This window comes from Bos grunniens, chromosome 12, assembly GCF_055505025.1.
Source record: "Bos grunniens cultivar Pamir isolate PY7600 chromosome 12, Bosgru_T2T1.0, whole genome shotgun sequence".
Taxonomy (NCBI): domain Eukaryota; kingdom Metazoa; phylum Chordata; class Mammalia; order Artiodactyla; family Bovidae; genus Bos; species Bos grunniens.
In genome coordinates, this window is record NC_141176.1 from 34,233,161 (window position 1) to 34,248,354 (window position 15,194).

The window sequence follows — 15,194 nt, forward strand, 5'->3', positions numbered from 1 at the left end:
CATGTAGGGACTTGCAGCGGTAGGCTTGCATGGGCAGTCCTCAGCCCATCTTACTGTGAGGACTTGACTGATGCTGAAGCTGAAACTCCAATACTTTGGCCACGTGATGCAAAGAACTGACTCATTTGAAAAGACCTTGATGCTAGGAATGAATGATTAAAGGCTGGAGGAGAAGGGGACGACAGAGGATGAGATGGTTGGATGGCATCACTGACTCAATGGACATGAGTTTGAGTAAGCTCTGGGAGTTGCTGATGGACAGGGAGGCCTGGTGTGCTGCAGTCCATGGGGTTGCAAAGAGTCAGACATGACTGAGCGACTGAACTGAGCTGAACCGAACTGAAAAACTGTGAGGGAAGCTGGTCTTTTGTCACGTTGGAGTTGCCTATGTTTTCCTTCCCTGAGAGCTGAGGAGACCCAGAGCGAAGTTTGGGCCAAGGCTGTGGGAATTCAAGTCTACACCACCTGCCAGACAGACAGGAAGTTGCTGACTCCTAAGCCCTGTGTTTCAGTGTGGGATGTGGAGCTAACCCTGGGGCTGGTTGGAGCAGGGGATCACCAAGGTCTTTCAAATCTGTGTTGGGAGAGAAGCAGATGTGATGCTGATGACTGTCAAGGAAAACTTCCAAGGTGTTAACCAGGGAAATTGTATTGTTTCAACTGGGCACTGGTTGCTGAGGCCTCTCTACTGAATCCTTATAAAATCTTAAATAAAACCCACATTTCACATTATTGCACCTTGCAGCTGGTCTGAGTGCGCTCGGGGGACACGGAGTGTGCACAGAGGTCACCAAGTGGGGCTGGTCCATCAGGTATTATGATGACCATAGGTGAACAGTCCAGGCAGAACCCCAGGGTCTCTGTGCACACTAAACTCTATGCTCACTGGTACCCGCCTTGTCACAGCCTATGTGCTTGGTGATGACTTCTGCCATTTTACAGTGACAGGAGCCGAAGCCCAGAGAAGTTATGAATTTCCTAAAAGGATGCAGGTAGCACACAGCAGAGACAGGAATCCCCCTGTGCTAGGCTGCCAGCCTGGCCCCTGCCTGCTCCGTGGAGCTGTCTCCTGAGAAGGACCTGACCAGGGACTTTGTCTGTTCTCAGGTGTCTTCGTGGCCAGAGGTGGCCTGATATTCCTTTGAGGCAGAGAAATGTGGGTCCTTACAGGGGGTCCACACCAGCCAAGCCCTGTCAGCCTGACTTTGTGGGGGACAGAGCAGGCCTCGGAGAGACAAACACCCCCATCATCCTGTCCTATACCACTCCCCAGGCCCTCTGCCCCAGACAGCAGGAAGCACATGATTGTATTCAAGCCTGGTTAATCTCAGAATGTATGTAGTTGCTTAAAAGAGAAAAAAAAGCAGAGTTTAGTGACTGCTAAATCAGCCCCTTTGAGTGGATTCTGTTTGGGAGCTACTGTGTTAGCAAGCCCAGCAGTTTAGCTGGTCTACGGCTTTTGGCCAGTCTTTCTCTGGCTGACCATACGCTGGTGTGCAAGGGCATTTGCTCCCTGAGAGCGCTTAGTTGCATTGATTTGAATACCAACCATTAGCACCAAGGAACAGCTAACAAGGATGCTGTAAGGCTTGACGAGACCAGATCAATAATGTCATCTTCAGCTACTGTTTGGAGCTTTGAAGAAGTATGTCAAAGTGAAGCAGAGAAGAAGCAAAGGGCCCTTTCCAAGCTGGTTTTGGGGACCCAAGAGCTGAGGCAAAGCAGAAGCAGCCCACGGGCCAAGGTAGGGACAAGTGGACAAGAATCAAACCTGAGATCCAAGAGTAAGAATCAGGTGATTCTTGGTGGGCGCTTGGGGGGCCAGGGATGCCAGACCCGCAAAGCACAGTTATAGCCCTGAGGGAGGGTGAGCTGCTGTTCTCCCTGAAAGAAGAGAAAGAAAACAGGAAGAGCTTTGAATTCGAGGGTGGAGGGAGGGAGACTTCATAGTCATTCACATGTATGTGTGTGTATGTGTGTGTGTGTGTGTGCAGATACTAGAAAACTATATGGTTATAACTTTGATGTGCTGACACTTGTCTAGGTTCTTGGGATAAATGGATAATATAAACAAAAGAAAAAACATTGCTCAGTTGGAGGTCACATTATACATATATCTATCTACTTTTGTATGTGTGTGTGTACAGAATGGGACTTCCCTGGTGGCTCAACGGTAAAGAATTTCCCTGTAATGTAGGAGATGTGGGTTCGATCCCTGGGTCGGGAAGACCCCCTGGAGGAGGGCATGGAAACCTACTCCAGTGTTCTTGCCTGGAGCATCCCATGGACAGAGGATCCTGGAAGGCTATAATCTATGGGGTTTCAAGGAGTCAGACACAACTGAGCACACACACACACACACACACGCACGTACAAAATGTATCTGTGCCTGTATTTATCAAATCACATCCTAGCAGCTAATAAAGTATTGATAAACTGCTCTTCTTTCTTTAAAGAATAGATAATAAATGTGAAATAAAGAACAGTTTCACCAACTTTGAAGATTATATTACAAAATGCAACATCACTTTTTTCCTATAGTTACGTTATTTTATTGATACTACAAATTGATTTAACAACTGGTGTGTGAAGAAATGATGCTGCTGGAAGTAAACTTCTGTCCTTTGAGAATGTGAGCGATCGTGAGAGGAATTAGAGAGTTTTATGCAATCCAGGTTCTACCACAGGCATTTCAGTAGAGCAGGGTGGGACTTTGGGATGTACTGGGTTTGGAGTAGAGTTTATGAAAGCCTGGGTTGCCTCAAGGTGTTGATGCTCTTTAGATAGAATAAAATAAGCACAGAAATGACTCATCCATTCAAAACTTTCTTGTGGGAGTTCATCTGGCTTCCCATTTCAAGACTTGGGAAATAAGCCATTACAGTTGAAAATGAAACTGTCATCATTAAGCAGCCACACTTCCTTTCCCTGAACTACTTTATCCTTATTTTGTTACTAAGATGTAACAGCACTAGTCTGTAATGATGTATCACTATAATACACTGCATCTTCCAAGGCACTTTGCAAAAGCTGTGGGGGACTCTTACTTATGCTGGTGGGAGGGCACAATGGTGCAGTCACTTGGAAGACAGTTGGCAGTTTCTTACAGAACTAAGCATCCCCATGCCCTCTGATCCAGCAGTCATGCTCCTTGGTATTTATCTGAAAGAGTTGAAAACTTCTTTCTGCACAAAAAATTGCATGCATATTTTTTTTCATTTCTTTCTTAAATTAAAAAAAATTTGGAGTATAGTTAATTTACAATGTTGTTATTTTCAAGTATACAGTAAATTGATTCAGTTATACCTTCTTATATTCAGTTATTTATTCTGTATATATTCTTACATAGATTTTTTTCAGATTCTTTTCCATTATAGGTTATTACAAGATACTGAATATAGTTTCCTGTGCTAGTCAGCCAGTCCTCGTTGTTTACCTGTTTTATATATAGTCATTTGTATCTGCTAATCCCAAACTCCCAATTTCTCTCTCCCTCCCTTTCCCTATCCCTCTGAGTAACCATAAGTCTGTTTTCTATGTCTGGGAGTCTATTTCTGCTTTGTAAATAAGTTCATTTACATCTTTATTAAGATCCTACAAATAAGTGATAGCTATGATATTTGTCTTTCTCTGTCTGAGTTACTTCACTTAAAATGATAACCTCTAGGTCCATCCACGTGGATGTTTATAGCAGTTTTGTTCATAGCTGCCAAAACCTGGAAACCACTTAGATGTCTTTGGTCGGTAAATGGATAAACTGTGGTCGATTCAGACAGTGGAATATAATTCAATGCTAAAAAAAAAGAGCTATCAAGCTGTGAAAAGACATAGAGAAAGCTTTAAATGCATAGTGCTAAGTGGAAGAAGCCCTTGTGAAAAGGTTACATACAGCATGATTCCAACTCTGTGACATTCTGGGAAAGGGTATGGAGACAGTACAGTGGCCGGCAGGAGTTAGAGGGGAGGGAGGAATCAACTGGAGTAGAATGGAGGACTTTAGGGCATTGAAAGTACTTTGCATGGTACTTTCATGGCAGATACGTATCATTATGCATTTGCCCAAAACCACAGAATGTATGGGCTTCCCAGGTGGCACTAGTGGTAAAGAATTTGCCACAAAGAGTCAGACAGAACTGAGCACATATCGAACTTACTGCACCAAGAATGAGCCCCATGGTAAACTATGGACTCTGGGTGATAAAGATGTGTTCATGATGGATCTCCAGTTACCAGTGGACCATTGGTGGGGGTTGTTGATGCTGGGGGAGTTTGTGGGGGTGGGGACAGGGGGTGTTCTGTAACCTTAAGACTGGTCTAAAAAAAGATATTTAATCCATTTTTACAACTTAACATAAACTGACTGTGGGTTTAAGCAGCTTGATCATTCAGAGATGACCAATCAGGCCTTTTTCTCACTTTGTCCATGTGACTGGTAGCAAATTGTACAGAAATGCTTGTGGGTGGGGCCTTCTGCTCCCTCCCTGAACATGAGAGTCTCATTTGCTTTCAGCCAGATTGGCTGATGCAGCCGTGGTGCATCCCCCCTCACCACAACCCCCCACCCCCACCCCATTTTGCTGCCCTGAAAGCAGCATTGTGTGAGTGCAGCCTCCGTGCCCGTTGGCAATTTTCACTAATTGTTGACAGCGCTCTAATTTTTACACTCTCTTTAAAGGATCTTTGTGTGTGCTGATTGCAGAAGGTAATATTTCTGGCATCAGTAACCATGGTAATGAATCATCCCCTCTCAGAAGGGGTGCCAGCTGCACTGGCGTCTGGGTAGTAGCATCCCCATGATCTGCTAACGAGCCGCTTCTCATTTGCTATGGGGAGGACCTTCCCACTTTTTCACGTGTTTGCTTGGGTTTGGTTGAGGGCTCTCCCTCAAAAATAACATTAGATAAAATAAATCCTATTTGCTAAAACTCGGATCTTAGTTTCAGAAAGCAGAGCAAGCCTTTTGTAGAACAAAAAGCATTGGGCTGGGTGGGGAGGTTGGTCGGCGGGGAGGCCATCTCCCCCTACCCCTCTGCCTGCCTCCAGCCCCCAGCATCACATTGCGTGTCTTCCAGGCAGCAGCGTGCCTTCCATCAGCATTCCCCTCTGATCACCGGAGAAAGGAGTGTAAATATTTCAAAGATGTCTGTTATGAATAATTGAAGAGAAATTTTAAAAAGCTCCTAAACTCTCTTTGAATTATGTAATGAGAGCTTTGAAATGTGGTAGCATTTTGCCTTATCAGATTGAGCTCTCTTTTGCGGGAAGATTGACGTGGAAATGTAAGCCATTGTTTTCCTCGATGCCATCACTAATGATGGGACCAGGAGTAAGGGGAGCTCACTGACCTTGGCAGAAATCGGAGTCTGTGGGAACCAATGTCCTTTCCTTCCACGCACTGGTTCCTCAAACAGACAGGAGACCCTTGCCAGCTTTTCCATCTCTTGAATCCCTAACCTCGGCTGTTTCAGCCAGGTGACTGTTTGCAGAGAACTAAGGAAAACTGATACCCGGAATGCCTGCTGAGTATCTTTTTCCCCAGTCACTTACACAGACAGCGGGTCATATGTTCCTGGTGCGGACCCTGGTTTTCATGCTGAGCACTTTGCAGCAGAGCTGTGTGTGAGAGGCAGCATGTATGTACATAAGGTGACATGTGGTGCTTTCCATGCTGTTCACGTGTCCACTTGTTTTCTCCTTCCACTCACTCTTTGATGGATGTAACTTGCCATTTTACAGATGAGAGACAGCAGGAACGCAGGTTGAGAACTCACTAACTTCAAAACATTTTTTCTAGTGAATGAACTTGTGAGTTCAAAATGCATTGTTCTAGGACACATCTGAGACAGACATATTAAAAATAGGGTCTTGTCCTGTCAGGATTATTTTTGGAAAATCTCCATCCTTTTCAAAGGGACTAATCTAATAGGTCACTTAAGAAAACAAGTCATAGGTCCCTTTCTAGATGCTTTGCAACAACTCAGAGAGTAAGATTGAGAAACACCCGGCTGGCAGAGTGAGGCCCTTGACCGCAGCTGGTAGAGCCGGGACAGTGCGACTCAGTGGTTGGTGCTTAGGCGGCTACAACTCAGGAACACGGAGAAGGACAGCACAGAACGGCGTAAACATGACCACACACACGGCTTAAGGCTTAGTTGGCAGGATGTGTTTGGGAGACGAGGGGGTGAGGATGGGGCAAAGAGACAGAAATGAGAGAATTTCGGGTTTTGGGCTTTAATAAACATCTTGTGTTCCACAGCAGGAGGCTCACTTTTATTCCTTCCAGAAATGATAACCTGACTCTGATTTTCTCTTTGGATATTTTCCTAGTAGAAGAAAGAGCTGCAAGAATATTTAATATCCTTGCACAGTTCTTCTATGTGAACTAAATCACTTGCTTTATTATTTTTATTTTATTGAAGTATTATAGATATCCAATATTATATGTTAAATAGGTACAATATAGTGATTCACAATTTTCTAAAGTTATAGTCCATTTATAGTTATTATAAAATATTAGCTCTATTCCCTGTGCTATACAATATGTCCTGTAGATTATTTATTTTATACCTAACTAGTTCGTACGTCTTAATCCCCTACCTCTGTCCTGCCCCTCTGTCCTTCCCTCGCCCCACTGGTAACCACTAGTTTGTTCTCTATAGCTATGAGTCTGCTTCTGTTTGGCTATATTTACTACTTTGTTGTATTTTTTAGATTCCACATATAAATGATATCATTCAGTATATGTCTTTCTCTGACTTATTTCACTTAGCATGATACCCTCCAAGTCCATCCGTTTTGCTGCAAATGGCAACATTTCATTCTTTTTTTATGCCTGAGATAGTATTCTATTGTGTATATGTATGTATAATGATATATATTATATATAGCATATGTGGCATCTTGTTTACCCAGTCAGTTATTTATAGGCACTTCGTTGTTTCGTTTCTTGGGAATTGTAAATAATGCTGCTGGGAACAGTGAAGGTGTATGTATCTTTTTGAAGTAGTGTTTTCATTTTTTCCAAATGTATACCCAGGAGTGGGATTGCTGGATCATACAGGAATTCTGTTTTTAATTTTTTGAGGAATCTCCATGCTGTTTTCCATAGCAGCTGCACAGTCTACATTCCTACCAACAGTATACAAAGGTGTCCATTTCTAATAATCACTTGCTTTAAGCGGAGACTTATTTTTTGAATTTAGCTGTCATGATAGTGTAGACACTAAGTCGTGTCCGATTCTTGTGACCCCCGTGGACTGTAGCCCACCATTCCTCTCTCTCCATGGTATTTCCCAGGCAAGAATACTGGAGTGGGTTGCCATTTCCTTCTCCAGGGGATCTTCCCAACCCAGGGATTGATCCTGTCTCCTACATTGGTGGATGGGTTTTTTTACCAACTGAGCCATCAGAGAAGCCCCTTTTGAACTTAGCTACTAGTGGCAAATAGTATTAAATCTTTTATTATCAGAGCTTTATTCCAGAATCCAATTGACAGGTGGAAAATATGGAGACTTTGGTCTTTCCAACAGTGAATCACAGTGGCACCAGCTTTACTGGTGTTGTCCTTTAAAAGAACATGACTATATTCCCTTAAAAATTCACTTTTAGTGTTGAGTACATGAGTCATGAGGGCTTCCCAGATGGTGCTAGTGGTAAAGAACCCATCTGCCAATACAGGAGACATAATAGACTCAGGTTCGATTTCTGGGTGGGGAAGATCTCCTGGAGAAGGAAATTGCAACCCACTCCAGTATTCTTGCCTGGAGAATCCCATGGACAGAGGAACCTGGTGGGCTACAGTCCGTGGGGGTCCCAACGAGTTGGACACGACTGAAGTGACTTAGCATGTGAGCACGCACATGAGTCATGAATGCTCACACTTCAGAAAAGTGGAGAAGGGTAAGGAGGTCTTTGCTGGCTCTGGTGAGGGTGGGGGACAGAACAGTCCTCCTGGCGGTGAAGCATCTTTGAGCATATTCATCCCACTTCAAAACCTGTGATGTCTTGGAAGGGATCCATTTGTAGAGACGCAAAGTGACAGATGGTGTGCGAAGGAGAGAGACTGCGACAGCAGAAAATGCATTCGCTTATTAAGAAATCAGCTACTTGAGACAGCACGGCAGGTTTCCATGGAGCAGGCGTGGGGCTTGACTCAAAGGGAAGAGGGATTTCCCAGCTGCTCGCTCTGAAGTCAGGATTTATCTTTGGATCATCATCATTTACAGTCATTTTACGAAAGCCTCCTCCCTGAGTCAGGGATTCTCGTGTTGATTCCTCTGCCCTTGCTTCTACTTCTCAGGGCCCTGATTCTGCCCACTTGGCTCCTCATGGATGCTCAGAGCAGGGATCATTGATCTGGCTGCTCCAGGCCCTGTGCTGGACTGTAGGGGGACATGGATGACTGGGAGACACAATTCTCATGAGCTCATAGTTCAGAGAACACGGGGTGGGGGAAATGCTGTGTCAAGGGGGAGGCAGAGAAGTGGCCTCATGTAGGACATCAGGGAGTGGTGGGGACTGTGGCAATCTGGAGGCAGAGATGTGAGCAGGGGGATTTTTGTGTGCAAATTTCTGGTTTTTAAAACACCTGTGGTGAAGGAAAACTCATTGGAGGCCAAACTCAGCCACTAGTCTGCCAGCTCACACAATTCAGGCAGGGCTGGAGGAGGAAATGGTCCAGGACGCTCCAGTCCCTTCCTCTTTCTGAAACTTAGGAGGAGACAAAATTTCTGTTTGCCTGTTAAACAGACAAACACTCCAAGGAAAACAAAAAGCAAATGCAAAGAGCTTGAGCTCCTACTTGGCCTCGGAACACAGCGGTGACACCTATAGCATCAGGATGGCAGCACCCAGGTTTGAATCCTGGTCTAACTGCAGGCTGTGTGGGCACGGGGGAGTCCTCAGTTTTCTCATCTGCAGGATAATAGTAGTCACCACCTCATGGCTGTCATGAGGATCAAACGAGCTGATACATGTGCAGGGCCTGGAAGCATGTCTGGCACCATGTAAGTGTTAGCTGTTGTCGGAATTACAGAGACAGATGGTTTCTGACTGTGAGGATCCCAGAAAAAGTGTGAAGAGGTGACTCAGCTCAAGATGCCCCCATGCTCCAGACATCCTTTCCATCAGCATCTTCTCGGCTCATCCGAGTGGTCCCTCCCCGCCAGTCCTTGTCTCCATCCTTGGCTGTGCCTTCTTCCCAGATCTGGGCCAGCACTGCTGTGCATGTGAGCTGCTTGGAGGTCTTGATGAAATGCATCTTTGAATTTTATGGATCTGAGCAGGACCACACTTGTAAAAAGAGCCCAGGTTTTGCCAACTTTGAGAAGCTAGGAGCTAAGGACACGCTGCCTCCATACCCTCTTCCCAAAAAAGTCTTGCCTTTAGGATCCAAGTCTTGTGCAGCCCGTGTGCAGCATCCTCTGCTCCATCCACACAGCTGTCCTGCCCAGCAGCAGGAAGGTGGACTCTGCAAGCACAGAGCATCTCAGTTCAGTCATCACTCCATTTGCCCCCTGGCTCCCGTGATTCAGGCCACACCTCCTATTGTGGGAGTGTCTCATGTGAATAGCATTTCAGAGCCATCCTCAGATCTCAACACACTGAGGAGAGTCATTTTCCCCCAGAATAGATACAGCACAACAGAACCTTATGCTGTAGGCTCATTCCCCCAGGACTCCCACCAGCCCGGGTCTATTATGCCTCCACTTCCAGTCTATCTGCAGCAAGCGTGTGAGGAGGGTATGAAAGCATTTCCACTCTGAGTGAGCCATTTGGACACAGGCCACACCTCACTTTGCTCCAAGATGCCCAAGCCACAGCTATCCCACGGATTTATGAGAATAAATAAATAGTATTTATCCTATAGTTCTCTTTGTTAAAACTCCCCAAATCCAGGAATATGGGACCATCAGGCCTCTCTGTGTGTTGGTACCAACTAACAAGCTTGTAAGTATCCCAGCCACAAAGTAGCAGAAAAGAGTATTATTAAGAGAAAGGAGACTCTGTGAATATGTTAATTTTAATGGGAAAATGACAGTTACTCAAAGCACAGTTATGTGGCCTGGTCTTCCAAAGTCCCAGCATGAGTAGCCCCAGGGCTGATGACACTTGGTCAAGATCAAGAGCACGTTTAGGGGAGTTTTAAGGGGGTCTTCATTGCCACAAGCATCAGGGATTAGCTTCTACATCGGTGACCCTCCTGAACAGTACCTTGTTTAATCAAGGACCTGTTGGTTCTGCAGACATTTATTTCATCCTGTTGGCTTACTGATGTGTGGGAGCAGGCAGGGGAGTAGATTTGATTTAGAAAAAGAGGAAAGGATGAGAATTAAGTAAAACACAGATGGTGTGGGTATCGTGTGTGGGGAAGTTTGGGAAGAACTGAAATGAGATCGGCTATCAGTCGTGTTCCCAGCCAGCTCCTGGGAAAGTGTCTGGGGGAGACCAGCGTGCAGGTGTGGCCCCTGGTCACCGTCCAGAGATCAGGGATGGATGGTGTCAGCCAGGTCAGAGCCAGTTACAGGGCAGTGAGCACGGGGCGGCCAGACCAGGAGTGAAAGCACCACCGAGCAAAGCTGGGACGAGACCGAGGGCCGGGGCCGCGCCCTGAGGACTCTGAGGGGCTGTGGTACCCCAAGTCCATGGCAAAGCTGGCCTCCCCCAGTCTGCGCCTGTGGTTGATGGTTTTCACAGTGACCTGGACACAGCAGGGGCTCGAAGAGAATCTGCTGAGATGTGACTGGCAGATACCACAGAAAACGCCAAATTCAGGGAAGCATTTGGCTTTAGGTGGAAATGGAGAAAGACACATAAAGAGGATGGTGAGAATGGAACACAGGGTGTGACATAAAAAGCCCACAAGACTCTGCGCATATGTGCTCTACACACCCCGGGAGGAATTTAGACCATTCTGCTGGAGGGTATTGGAGGCATCCTGGAGAAAATGGAGTTTAACCCACAGAATCATCCTGCCGGTGCAGGGGCTGCAATTTCCCAGGTGATGTTACAGAGATGTAGGGGATGGACATGGGGAAGGTCTGGTTTGAAATTCACCCACGAGGAACAATCACAGTTTCCCTCAAATTGTGGCCCAGAGGGGGCATCCCAAGTGGCTCAGCAGTAAAGAATCCACCTGCAGTGAAAGAGACTCAGGTTTGATTCCTGGGTTGGGAAAATCCCCTGGAGAAGGAAATGGCAACTCACTCCAGTATTCTTGACTGGAGAATCCCATGGACAGAGAAGCCTGGTGGGCTACAGTCCATGGGGTAGCAGTCAGATACCACTGAGCACAGATGTATACATGGCTTAGACACCATCTGCCTAAGACTCACATGGGAGCTCTTATTTAAAAATCAGGTTCCTGATCTCGGTCAAAAGCTCTGAGGTGGAGCTTGGGAATTTGCATTTTTAATAAACCCTCCAGGAGATTTGTCATCAAATTGAAGTTTGAGAACCCCTGGCTCCAGTGCTGAAGGAACTTGCCGACTACACACACACACACACACACACACACACACAGCCAAGACCAGGACCAGCCTTTCCGGCCTGGCAGCCTTCCCACTAAACCCCTCCCTCCCTCACTAAACCCAGGTGCCCTGCACCATCTGCTGACACTGGTGTTTCTAAGGTGCTTATCAAAACTCAAGTCTTTTTCTTTAGGGAGGATGATTTGGGGGAGGTCATATGACTGAAAGACAAGTGTCTCTAAAGAGAACCCCATTTGTTCAGAATGGGGTTCTGAACCCCTGCTGTCTTTGTCAGTTGACGACTTCAAACCTGCCGTTTACCACCAAGTAAAAGAGGCTGGTTCGACACAGAAGTTAAGTTCTGTGTTTCAAGGTGAAACTCTTGCTTTACTTGTGAAAGCTGCATATTATGCGCTGGGATGAGGGTCCTTCTCGTGTGGGATGTTTCATTCTTGGTGGAGGAAGTGCCCTAGTTTAAGCCTCAGCATCCACTCTGGTCCTGATGGTGACATGGGGAGGGGCAACCCTGCCCGCCCCCCTTTGACGGTTGGCTCCCTTTGGGCTGCAGGCTTCCCGGGGCAGCCCTGCCTAGATGGGATGGACACAGCCCCCTCATCCCAGGTCTGGCACAAGGATGCCTACTCTTCCATGGCCAGAAGCCCCATCCTCCAGTGATGGCCTTCCCTGCAGTAGAGGTGACATGTTGGTGTCCTGGGACTGAATTTGAACTGAAATGCCTGTATTTGATTGAATTTCTGTTTCTTTCTGGAGCTAAGGTGAGATGGAAGCTTGCCACCCTGACTTATGTGAAAGAACCTTGTGTGTATGTGTTTTGATGGACAGAGGAACATGGGTTTGTTTAGCTGGAAAGGCTGTTCTCCTATATGGCTTGCTTTCACAGAAGCCACAGGACTGTGGCAAACGCCCCCCAGCAGTCCTTAGAAAATTAAGTCCCAGAGTTCAGGCCTCAGAGATGAGGGAGAGGCAAGAGCCACACAGGTCCATCAGGCAGGAGGGCTCCAAAGGCCCAGAAAATGGGCTCCAGGCAGTGTGGGGCCCGGAGGCCAACCTGGGGCATGGGGTGGCGGTTCTTCCTACCAGAGAGCACCCGGTGATGCTGAGAGCATTCAGCCAGAGCTGATGGCCCTCGACAGAAACAGACACTGCCCGCCGCCCCAACCTGACTCCAGGCACAGACCACTCCCCCAGTGAGCTCTCCTGAAATGGGCTGTAACCTGCACAGAGGGAGGAGGAGGAGGAAGTGCTGCTGCTGATGAAGGTGATGACGAAGATGGTGATGCAGATGACCATGGACCATTGTTGGCAAAGTAACGTCTCTGCTGTTTAATATGCTGTCTAGGTTGGTCATAGCTTTTCTTCCAAGGAGCAAGCGTCCTTTAATTTCATGGCTGCAGTCACCATCTGCAGTGATTTTGGAGCCCCCCAAAATAAAGTCTCTCACTGTTTCCATTGTTTCCCCATCTATTTGCCATGAAGTGATGGGACTGGATACCATGATCTTAGTTTTCTGAATGTTGAGTTCTACGCCAACTTTTTCACTGTCCTCTTTCATTTTTATCCAGAGGCTCTTTAGTTTTTCTTCACTTTCTGCCATAAGGGTGGTGTCATCTGCACATGTAAGGTTATTGACATTTCTCCAGGCAATTTTGATTCCAGCTTGTGCTTCTTCCAGCCCGGCATTTCGTATGATGTACTCTGCATATAAGTTAAATAAGCAGGTGACAATATACAGCCTTGACATACTCCTTTCCTGATTTGGAACCAATCTGTTGTTCCATGTCCAGTTCTAACTGTTGCTTCTTGACCTGCATACAGATTTCTCAGGAGGCAGGTAAGGTGGTCTGGGTATTCCCATCTCTTTAAGAATTTTCCATAGTTTGTTGTGATCCACACAAAGGCTTTGGCATAGTCAGTAAAGCAATAGTAGATGTTTTTCTGGAGCTCTCTTGCTTTTTCAATGATCCAGCAGATGTTGGCAATTTGATCTCTGGTTCCTCTGCCATTTCTAATCCAGCTTTAACATCTGGAAGTTCATAGTTCACGTACTGTTGAAGCCTGGCTTGGAGAATTTTGAGCATTACTTTGCTAGCGTGTGAGATGAGTGCAATTGTGGTAGTTTGAATATTCTTTGGCATTGCCTTTCTTTGGGATTGGAATGAAAACTGACCTTTTCCAGTCCTGTGGCCACTGCTGAGTTTTCCAAATTTGCTGGCATATAGAGTGCAGCACTTTCAAAGCATCATCTTTTAGGATTTCAAATAGCTCAACAGGAATTCCATCATCTCCACTAGCTTTGTTCATAGTGATGCTTCCTAAGGCCCTCTTGACTTCACATTCCAGGATGTCTGGCTCTAGATGAGTGATCATACCATCGTGATTATCTGAGTCATGAAAATCTTTTTTGTATAGTTCTTCTGTGTATTCTTGCCACCTCTTCTTATTATCTTCTGCTTCTGTTAGGTCCATACCATTTCTGTCCTTTATTGTGCCCATCTTTGCATGAAATGTACCCTTGGTATCTCTAATTTTCTTGAAGAGATCTCTAGTCTTTCCCATTCTGTTGTTTTCCTGTTTCTTTGCATTGATCACTGAGGAAGGTTTTCTTATCTCTCCTTGCTGGTCTTTGGAACTCTGCATTCAGATGGGCGTATCTTTCTTTTTTTCTTTGCTTTCACTTCTCTTCTTTTCACAGCTATTTGTAAGGCCTCCTCAGACAACCATTTTGCTTTTTTGCACTTCTTTTTCTTGGGGATGGTCTTGATCCCTGTATCCTGTATAGTGTCACACACCTCCATCCATAGTTCTTCAGGCACTCTGTCTATCAGATCTAATCTCTTGAATATATTTGTCACTTCCACTGTATAATTGTAAGGGATTTGATTTAGGCCACACCTGAATAGTCTAGTCATTTTCCCTACTTTCTTCAATTTAAGTCTGAATTTGGCAATAAGGAGATCATGATCTGAGCCACAGTCAGCTCCCGGTCTTGTTTTTGCTGACTGTATAGAGCTTCTTCATCATCCATGTAAAGAATTTGACCATCTGGTGATGTCCATGTGTAGAGTCTTCTCTTGTGTTGTTGGAAGAGGGTGTTTGCTATGACCAGTGCATTCTCTTGGCAAAACTCTGTTAGCTTTTGACCTGCTTCGTTTTGTACTCCGAGCCTAAATTTGCCTGTTACTCCAGGTAGCTCTTGACTTCCTACTTTTGCATTCCAGTCCCCTATAATGAAGAGGACATCTTTTTGGGGTGTTAGTTCTAGAAGGTCTTGTAGGTCTTCATAGAACCGTTCAGCTTCTTCAGCATTACTGGTTGGGGCATAGACTTGGATTACTGTGATACTGAATGGTTTGCCTTGGAAATGAACAGAGATCATTCTGTCGTTTTTGAGATTGCATCCACGTACTGCATTTCGAACTCTTTTGTTGACTCTCATGACATGAGCTATGGTGATCACTTAAAGGACAGAGTAGGAATCTCACCTTCTGTTCTATGATCAATCCTGTGCGATTTTTCTTCCATGTTTCAGGTAGTCAAGCTTTTCCACCATAAATACACCTGAAGCCACAAGTGTAGCCATGTTGGCTTTTTCATTAAGTGAGGTTAATTATTCAGAGGTTATTTGAGTTTTAAAACCATCTGGTCAATATTGCAGAGACTGAAATCTCCAGAAGATGGCAGCAGTGAGACACTCTTACTCCATAA